Source organism: Taudactylus pleione, unplaced genomic scaffold (genome assembly GCF_031769625.1).
Source record: "Taudactylus pleione unplaced genomic scaffold, aTauple2 ptg003125l, whole genome shotgun sequence".
NCBI lineage: Eukaryota > Metazoa > Chordata > Amphibia > Anura > Myobatrachidae > Taudactylus > Taudactylus pleione.
In genome coordinates, this window is record NW_028287484.1 from 417,951 (window position 1) to 429,624 (window position 11,674).

Below are 11,674 nucleotides of genomic sequence, written 5' to 3' on the forward strand. Positions count from 1 at the left end.
ACTAGTAGGAGAGATTAGTATACTGCCCCCATACATTAGGCAGGATGTAATACTCAGCTACAGATACTATTATGTTACTTACTAAGGTGCCAGTGTTATACTCTGATCCCCACTAGTAGGAGAGATTAGTATACTGCCCCCATACATTAGGCAGGATGTAATACTCAGCTACAGATACTATTATGTTACTTACTAAGGTGCCAGTGTTATACTCTAATCCCCACTAGTAGGAGATATTAGTATACTGCCCCCCATACATTAGGCAGGATGTAATACTCAGCTACAGATACTATTATGTTACTTACTAAGGTGCCAGTGTTATACTCTAATCCCCACTAGTAGGAGAGATTAGTATACTGCCCCCATACATTAGGCAGGATGTAATACTCAGCTACAGATACTATTATGTTACTTACTAAGGTGCCAGTGTTATACTCTAATCCCCACTAGTAGGAGAGATTAGTATACTGCCCCCATACATTAGGCAGGATGTAATACTCAGCTACAGATACTATTATGTTACTTACTAAGGTGCCAGTGTTATACTCTAATCCCCACTAGTAGGAGATATTAGTATACTGCCCCCATACATTAGGCAGGATGTAATACTCAGCTACAGATACTATTATGTTACTTACTAAGGTGCCAGTGTTATACTCTAATCCCCACTAGTAGGAGAGATTAGTATACTGCCCCCATACATTAGGCAGGATGTAATACTCAGCTACAAATACTATTATGTTACTTACTAAGGTGCCAGTGTTATACTCTAATCCCCACTAGTAGGAGAGATTAGTATACTGCCCCCATACATTAGGCAGGATGTAATACTCAGCTACAGCTACTATTATGTTACTTACTAAGGTGCCAGTGTTATACTCTAATCCCCACTAGTAGGAGAGATTAGTATACTGCCCCCATACATTAGGCAGGATGTAATACTCAGCTACAGATACTATTATGTTACTTACTAAGGTGCCAGTGTTATACTCTAATCCCCACTAGTAGGAGAGATTAGTATACTGCCCCCATACATTAGGCAGGATGTAATACTCAGCTACAGATACTATTATGTTACTTACTAAGGTGCCAGTGTTATACTCTAATCCCCACTAGTAGGAGAGATTAGTATACTGCCCCCATACATTAGGCAGGATGTAATACTCAGCTACAGATACTATTATGTTACTTACTAAGGTGCCAGTGTTATACTCTAATCCCCACTAGTAGGAGAGATTAGTATACTGCCCCCATACATTAGGCAGGATGTAATACTCAGCTACAGATACTATTATGTTACTTACTAAGGTGCCAGTGTTATACTCTAATCCCCACTAGTAGGAGATATTAGTATACTGCCCCCCATACATTAGGCAGGATGTAATACTCAGCTACAGATACTATTATGTTACTTACTAAGGTGCCAGTGTTATACTCTAATCCCCACTAGTAGGAGAGATTAGTATACTGCCCCCATACATTAGGCAGGATGTAATACTCAGCTACAGATACTATTAGGTTACTTACTAAGGTGCCAGTGTTATACTCTAATCCCCACTAGTAGGAGAGATTAGTATACTGCCCCCATACATTAGGCAGGATGTAATACTCATCTACAGATACTATTATGTTACTTACTAAGGTGCCAGTGTTATACTCTAATCCCCACTACTAGGAGAGATTAGTATACTGCCCCATACATTAGGCAGGATGTAATACTCAGCTACAGATACTATTATGTTACTTACTAAGGTGCCAGTGTTATACTCTAATCCCCACTAGTAGGAGAGATTAGTATACTGCCCCCATACATTAGGCAGGATGTAATACTCAGCTACAGCTACTATTATGTTACTTACTAAGGTGCCAGTGTTATACTCTAATCCCCACTAGTAGGAGAGATTAGTATACTGCCCCCCCCATACATTAGGCAGGATGTAATACTCAGCTACAGATACTATTATGTTACTTACTAAGGTGCCAGTGTTATACTCTAATCCCCACTAGTAGGAGAGATTAGTATACTGCCCCCATACATTAGGCAGGATGTAATACTCAGCTACAGATACTATTATGTTACTTACTAAGGTGCCAGTGTTATACTCTAATCCCCACTAGTAGGAGAGATTAGTATACTGCCCCCCCATACATTAGGCAGGATGTAATACTCAGCTACAGCTACTATTATGTTACTTACTAAGGTGCCAGTGTTATACTCTAATCCCCACTAGTAGGAGAGATTAGTATACTGCCCCCATACATTAGGCAGGATGTAATACTCAGCTACAGATACTATTATGTTACTTACTAAGGTGCCAGTGTTATACTCTAATCCCCACTACTAGGAGAGATTAGTATACTGCCCCCATACATTAGGCAGGATGTAATACTCAGCTACAGATACTATTATGTTACTTACTAAGGTGCCAGTGTGATACTCTGATCCCCACTAGTAGGAGAGATTAGTATACTGCCCCCATACATTAGGCAGGATGTAATACTCAGCTACAGATACTATTATGTTACTTACTAAGGTGCCAGTGTTATACTCTAATCCCCACTAGTAGGAGAGATTAGTATACTGCCCCCATACATTAGGCAGGATGTAATACTCAGCTACAGCTACTTTTATGTTACTTACTAAGGTGCCAGTGTTATACTCTAATCCCCACTAGTAGGAGAGATTAGTATACTGCCCCCATACATTAGGAAGGATGTAATACTCAGCTACAACTACTATTATGTTACTTACTAAGGTGCCAATGTTATACTCTATTCCCCACTAGTAGGAGAGATTAGTATACTGCCCCCATACATTAGGCAGGATGTAATACTCAGCTACAGATACTATTATGTTACTTACTAAGGTGCCAGTGTTATACTGTAATCCCCACTAGTAGGAGAGATTAGTATACTGCCCCCATACATTAGGCAGGATGTAATACTCAGATACAGATACTTTTATGTTACTTACTAAGGTGCCAGTGTTATACTCTAATCCCCACTAGTAGGAGAGATTAGTATACTGCCCCCATACATTAGGCAGGATGTAATACTCAGCTACAGATACTATTATGTTACTTACTAAGGTGCCAGTGTTATACTCTAATCCCCACTAGTAGGAGATATTAGTATACTGCCCCCCCATACATTAGGCAGGATGTAATACTCAGCTACAGATACTATTATGTTACTTACTAAGGTGCCAGTGTTATACTCTAATCCCCACTACTAGGAGAGATTAGTATACTGCCCCCATACATTAGGTAGGATGTAATACTCAGCTACAGATACTATTATGTTACTTACTAAGGTGCCAGTGTTATACTCTAATCCCCACTAGTAGGAGATATTAGTATACTGCCCCCATACATTAGACAGGATGTAATACTCAGCTACAGATACTATTATGTTACTTACTAAGGTGCCAGTGTTATACTCTAATCCCCACTAGTAGGAGAGATTAGTATACTGCCCCCATACATTAGGCAGGATGTAATACTCAGCTACAGATACTATTATGTTACTTACTAAGGTGCCAGTGTTATACTCTAATCCCCACTAGTAGGAGATATTAGTATACTGCCCCCATACATTAGGCAGGATGTAATACTCAGCTACAGTTACTATTATGTTACTTACTAAGGTGCCAGTGTTATACTCTAATCCCCACTAGTAGGAGAGATTAGTATACTGCCCCCATACATTAGGCAGGATGTAATACTCAGCTACAGATACTATTATGTTACTTACTAAGGTGCCAGTGTTATACTCTAATCCCCACTAGTAGGAGAGATTAGTATACTGCCCCCATACATTAGGCAGGATGTAATACTCAGCTACAACTACTATTATGTTACTTACTAAGGTGCCAGTGTTATACTCTAATCCCCACTAGTAGGAGAGATTAGTATACTGCCCCCATACATTAGGAAGGATGTAATACTCAGCTACAGATACTATTATGTTACTTACTAAGGTGCCAGTGTTATACTCTAATCCCCACTAGTAGGAGAGATTAGTATACTGCCCCCCATACATTAGGCAGGATGTAATACTCAGCTACAGATACTATTATGTTACTTACTAAGGTGCCAGTGTTATACTCTAATCCCCACTAGTAGGAGAGATTAGTATACTGCCCCCATACATTAGGCAGGATGTAATACTCAGCTACAGATACTATTATCTTACTTACTAAGGTGCCAGTGTTATACTCTAATCCCCACTAGTAGGAGAGATTAGTATACTGCCCCCATACATTAGGCAGGATGTAATACTCAGCTACAGCTACTATTATGTTACTTACTAAGGTGCCAGTGTTATACTCTAATCCCCACTACTAGGAGAGATTAGTATACTGCCCCCCCATACATTAGGCAGGATGTAATACTCAGCTACAGATACTATTATGTTACTTACTAAGGTGCCAGTGTTATACTCTAATCCCCACTAGTAGGAGATATTAGTATACTGCCCCCATACATTAGGCAGGATGTAATACTCAGCTACAGATACTATTATGTTACTTACTAAGGTGCCAGTGTTATACTCTAATCCCCACTAGTAGGAGAGATTAGTATACTGCCCCCATACATTAGGCAGGATGTAATACTCATCTACAGATACTATTATGTTACTTACTAAGGTGCCAGTGTTATACTCTAATCCCCACTAGTAGGAGAGATTAGTATACTGCCCCCATACATTAGGCGGGATGTAATACTCAGCTACAGATACTATTATGTTACTTACTAAGGTGCCAGTGTTATACTCTAATCCCCAGTAGTAGGAGAGATTAGTATACTGCCCCCATACATTAGGCAGGATGTAATACTCAGCTACAGATACTATTATGTTACTTACTAAGGTGCCAGTGTTATACTCTAATCCCCACTAGTAGGAGAGATTAGTATACTGCCCCCATACATTAGGCAGGATGTAATACTCAGCTACAGATACTACTATGTTACTTACTAAGGTGCCAGTGTTATACTCTAATCCCCACTAGTAGGAGAGATTAGTATACTGCCCCCATACATTAGGCAGGATGTAATACTCAGCTACAGATACTATTATGTTACTTACTAAGGTGCCAGTGTTATACTCTAATCCCCACTAGTAGGAGAGATTAGTATACTGCCCCCATACATTAGGCAGGATGTAATACTCAGCTACAGATACTATTATGTTACTTACTAAGGTGCCAGTGTTATACTCTAATCCCCACTACTAGGAGAGATTAGTATACTGCCCCCATACATTAGGCAGGATGTAATACTCAGCTACAGATACTATTATGTTACTTACTAAGGTGCCAGTGTTATACTCTAATCCCCACTAGTAGGAGAGATTAGTATACTGCCCCCATACATTAGGCAGGATGTAATACTCAGCTACAGCTACTATTATGTTACTTACTAAGGTGCCAGTGTTATACTCTAATCCCCACTAGTAGGAGAGATTAGTATACTGCCCCCCATACATTAGGCAGGATGTAATACTCAGCTACAGATACTATTATGTTACTTACTAAGGTGCCAGTGTTATACTCTAATCCCCACTAGTAGGAGAGATTAGTATACTGCCCCCATACATTAGGCAGGATGTAATACTCAGCTACAGATACTATTATGTTACTTACTAAGGTGCCAGTGTTATACTCTAATCCCCACTAGTAGGAGAGATTAGTATACTGCCCCCATACATTAGGCAGGATGTAATACTCAGCTACAGATACTATTATGTTACTTACTAAGGTGCCAGTGTTATACTCTAATCCCCACTAGTAGGAGAGATTAGTATACTGCCCCCCCATACATTAGGCAGGATGTAATACTCAGCTACAGATACTATTATGTTACTTACTAAGGTGCCAGTTTTATACTCTAATCCCCACTAGTAGGAGAGATTAGTATACTGCCCCCATACATTAGGCAGGATGTAATACTCAGCTACAGATACTATTATGTTACTTACTAAGGTGCCAGTGTTATACTCTAATCCCCACTAGTAGGAGAGATTAGTATACTGCCCCCCCATACATTAGGCAGGATGTAATACTCAGCTACAGCTACTATTATGTTACTTACTAAGGTGCCAGTGTTATACTCTAATCCCCACTAGTAGGAGAGATTAGTATACTGCCCCCATACATTAGGCAGGATGTAATACTCAGCTACAGATACTATTATGTTACTTACTAAGGTGCCAGTGTTATACTCTAATCCCCACTAGTAGGAGAGATTAGTATACTGCCCCCATACATATGGCAGGATGTAATACTCAGCTACAACTACTATTATGTTACTTACTAAGGTGCCAGTGTTATACTCTAATCCCCACTAGTAGGAGAGATTAGTATACTGCCCCCATACATTAGGCAGGATGTAATACTCAGCTACAGATACTATTATGTTACTTACTAAGGTGCCAGTGTTATACTCTAATCCCCACTAGTAGGAGAGATTAGTATACTGCCCCCATACATTAGGCAGGATGTAATACTCAGCTACAGATACTATTATGTTACTTACTAAGGTGCCAGTGTTATACTCTAATCCCCACTAGTAGGAGAGATTAGTATACTGCCCCCATACATTAGGCAGGATGTAATACTCAGATACAGATACTTTTATGTTACTTACTAAGGTGCCAGTGTTATACTCTAATCCCCACTAGTAGGAGAGATTAGTATACTGCCCCCCATACATTAGGCAGGATGTAATACTCAGCTACAGATACTACTATGTTACTTACTAAGGTGCCAGTGTTATACTCTGAATCCCCACTAGTAGGAGAGATTAGTATACTGCCCCCATACATTAGGCAGGATGTAATACTCAGCTACAGATACTATTATGTTACTTACTAAGGTGCCAGTGTTATACTCTAATCCCCACTAGTAGGAGATATTAGTATACTGCCCCCCATACATTAGGCAGGATGTAATACTCAGCTACAGATACTATTATGTTACTTACTAAGGTGCCAGTGTTATACTCTAATCCCCACTAGTAGGAGAGATTAGTATACTGCCCCCATACATTAGGTAGGATGTAATACTCAGCTACAGATACTATTATGTTACTTACTAAGGTGCCAGTGTTATACTCTAATCCCCACTAGTAGGAGATATTAGTATACTGCCCCCATACATTAGGCAGGATGTAATACTCAGCTACAGATACTATTATGTTACTTACTAAGGTGCCAGTGTTATACTCTAATCCCCACTAGTAGGAGAGATTAGTATACTGCCCCCATACATTAGGCAGGATGTAATACTCAGCTACAGATACTATTATGTTACCTACTAAGGTGCCAGTGTTATACTCTAATCCCCACTAGTAGGAGAGATTAGTATACTGCCCCCATACATTAGGAAGGATGTAATACTCAGCTACAGATACTATTATGTTACTTACTAAGGTGCCAGTGTTATACTCTAATCCCCACTAGTAGGAGAGATTAGTATACTGCCCCCATACATTAGGCAGGATGTAATACTCAGCTACAGATACTATTATGTTACTTACTAAGGTGCCAGTGTTATACTCTAATCCCCACTAGTAGGAGATATTAGTATACTGCCCCCCATACATTAGGCAGGATGTAATACTCAGCTACAGATACTATTATGTTACTTACTAAGGTGCCAGTGTTATACTCTAATCCCCACTACTAGGAGAGATTAGTATACTGCCCCCCCATACATTAGGCAGGATGTAATACTCAGCTACAGATACTATTATATTACTTACTAAGGTGCCAGTGTTATACTCTAATCCCCACTAGTAGGAGAGATTAGTATACTGCCCCCATACATTAGGCAGGATGTAATACTCAGCTACAGATACTATTATGTTACTTACTAAGGTGCCAGTGTTATACTCTAATCCCCACTACTAGGAGAGATTAGTATACTGCCCCCCATACATTAGGCAGGATGTAATACTCAGCTACAGATACTATTATATTACTTACTAAGGTGCCAGTGTTATACTCTAATCCCCACTAGTAGGAGAGATTAGTATACTGCCCCCATACATTAGGCAGGATGTAATACTCAGCTACAGATACTATTATGTTACTTACTAAGGTGCCAGTGTTATACTCTAATCCCCACTACTAGGAGAGATTAGTATACTGCCCCCATACATTAGGCAGGATGTAATACTCAGCTACAGATACTATTATGTTACTTACTAAGGTGCCAGTGTTATACTCTAATCCCCACTAGTAGGAGAGATTAGTATACTGCCCCCATACATTAGGCAGGCTGTAATACTCAGCTACAGATACTATTATGTTACTTACTAAGGTGCCAGTGTTATACTCTAATCCGCACTAGTAGGAGAGATTAGTATACTGCCCCCATACATTAGGCAGGATGTAATACTCAGCTACAGATACTATTATGTTACTTACTAAGGTGCCAGTGTTATACTCTAATCCCCACTAGTAGGAGAGATTAGTATACTGCCCCCATACATTAGGCAGGATGTAATACTCAGCTACAGATACTATTATGTTACTTACTAAGGTGCCAGTGTTATACTCTAATCCCCACTAGTAGGAGAGATTAGTATACTGCCCCCATACATTAGGCAGGATGTAATACTCAGATACAGCTACTATTATGTTACTTACTAAGGTGCCAGTGTTATACTCTAATCCCCACTAGTAGGAGAGATTAGTATACTGCCCCCATACATTAGGCAGGATGTAATACTCAGCTACAGCTACTATTATGTTACTTACTAAGGTGCCAGTGTTATACTCTAATCCCCACTAGTAGGAGAGATTAGTATACTGCCCCCATACATTAGGCAGGATGTAATACTCAGCTACAGATACTATTAAGTTACTTACTAAGGTGCCAGTGTTATACTCTAATCCCCACTAGTAGGAGAGATTAGTATACTGCCCCCATACATTAGGCAGGATGTAATACTCAGCTACAGATACTATTATGTTACTTACTAAGGTGCCAGTGTTATACTCTAATCCCCACTAGTAGGAGAGATTAGTATACTGCCCCCATACATTAGGCAGGATGTAATACTCAGCTACAGATACTATTATGTTACTTACTAAGGTGCCAGTGTTATACTCTAATCCCCACTAGTAGGAGAGATTAGTATACTGCCCCCATACATTAGGCAGGATGTAATACTCAGCTACAGCTACTATTATGTTACTTACTAAGGTGCCAGTGTTATACTCTAATCCCCACTAGTAGGAGAGATTAGTATACTGCCCCCATACATTAGGCAGGATGTAATACTCAGCTACAGATACTATTATGTTACTTACTAAGGTGCCAGTGTTATACTCTAATCCCCACTAGTAGGAGAGATTAGTATACTGCCCCCATACATTAGGCAGGATGTAATACTCAGCTACAGATACTATTATGTTACTTACTAAGGTGCCAGTGTTATACTCTAATCCCCACTAGTAGGAGAGATTAGTATACTGCCCCCATACATTAGGCAGGATGTATTACTCAGCTACAGATACTATTATGTTACTTACTAAGGTGCCAGTGTTATACTCTAATCCCCACTAGTAGGAGAGATTAGTATACTGCCCCCATACATTAGGCAGGATGTAATACTCAGCTACAGATACTATTATGTTACTTACTAAGGTGCCAGTGTTATACTCTAATCCCCACTAGTAGGAGAAATTAGTATACTGCCCCCATACATTAGGCAGGATGTAATACTCAGCTACAGATACTATTATGTTACTTACTAAGGTGCCAGTGTTATACTCTAATCCCCACTAGTAGGAGATATTAGTATACTACCCCCCATACATTAGGCAGGATGTAATACTCAGCTACAGATACTATTATGTTACTTACTAAGGTGCCAGTGTTATACTCTAATCCCCACTAGTAGGAGAGATTAGTATACTGCCCCCATACATTAGGCAGGATGTAATACTCAGCTACAGATACTATTATGTTACTTACTAAGGTGCCAGTGTTATACTCTAATCCCCACTAGTAGGAGAGATTAGTATACTGCCCCCATACATTAGGCAGGATGTAATACTCAGCTACAGATACTATTATGTTACTTACTAAGGTGCCAGTGTTATACTCTAATCCCCACTAGTAGGAGAGATTAGTATACTGCCCCCCCATACATTAGGCAGGATGTAATACTCAGCTACAGATACTATTATGTTACTTACTAAGGTGCCAGTGTTATACTCTAATCCCCACTAGTAGGAGAGATTAGTATACTGCCCCCATACATTAGGCAGGATGTAATACTCAGCTACAGATACTACTATGTTACTTACTAAGGTGCCAGTGTTATACTCTAATCCCCACTAGTAGAGAGATTAGTATACTGCCCCCATACATTAGGCAGGATGTAATACTCAGCTACAGCTACTATTATGTTACTTACTAAGGTGCCAGTGTTATACTCTAATCCCCACTAGTAGGAGATATTAGTATACTGCCCCCATACATTAGGCAGGATGTAATACTCAGCTACAGATACTATTATGTTACTTACTAAGGTGCCAGTGTTATACTCTAATCCCCACTAGTAGGAGAGATTAGTATACTGCCCCCATACATTAGGCAGGATGTAATACTCAGCTACAGATACTATTATGTTACTTACTAAGGTGCCAGTGTTATACTCTAATCCCCACTAGTAGGAGAGATTAGTATACTGCCCCCCCAATACATTAGGCAGGATGTAATACTCAGCTACAGATACTATTATGTTACTTACTAAGGTGCCAGTTTTATACTCTAATCCCCACTACTAGGAGAGATTAGTATACTGCCCCCCATACATTAGGCAGGATGTAATACTCAGCTACAGATACTATTATGTTACTTACTAAGGTGCCAGTGTTATACTCTAATCCCCACTAGTAGGAGAGATTAGTATACTGCCCCCATACATTAGGCAGGATGTAATACTCAGCTACAGATACTATTATGTTACTTACTAAGGTGCCAGTGTTATACTCTAATCCCCACTACTAGGAGAGATTAGTATACTGCCCCCATACATTAGGCAGGATGTAATACTCAGCTACAGATACTATTATGTTACTTACTAAGGTGCCAGTGTTATACTCTAATCCCCACTAGTAGGAGAGATTAGTATACTGCCCCCATACATTAGGCAGGCTGTAATACTCAGCTACAGATACTATTATGTTACTTACTAAGGTGCCAGTGTTATACTCTAATCCCCACTAGTAGGAGAGATTAGTATACTGCCCCCATACATTAGGCAGGATGTAATACTCAGCTACAGATACTATTATGTTACTTACTAAGGTGCCAGTGTTATACTCTAATCCCCACTAGTAGGAGAGATTAGTATACTGCCCCCATACATTAGGCAGGATGTAATACTCAGCTACAGATACTATTATGTTACTTACTAAGGTGCCAGTGTTATACTCTAATCCCCACTAGTAGGAGAGATTAGTATACTGCCCCCATACATTAGGCAGGATGTAATACTCAGCTACAGATACTATTATGTTACTTACTAAGGTGCCAGTGTTATACTCTAATCCCACTAGTAGGAGAGATTAGTATACTGCCCCCATACATTAGGCAGGATGTAATACTCAGCTACAGATACTATTATGTTACTTACTAAGGTGCCAGTGTTATACT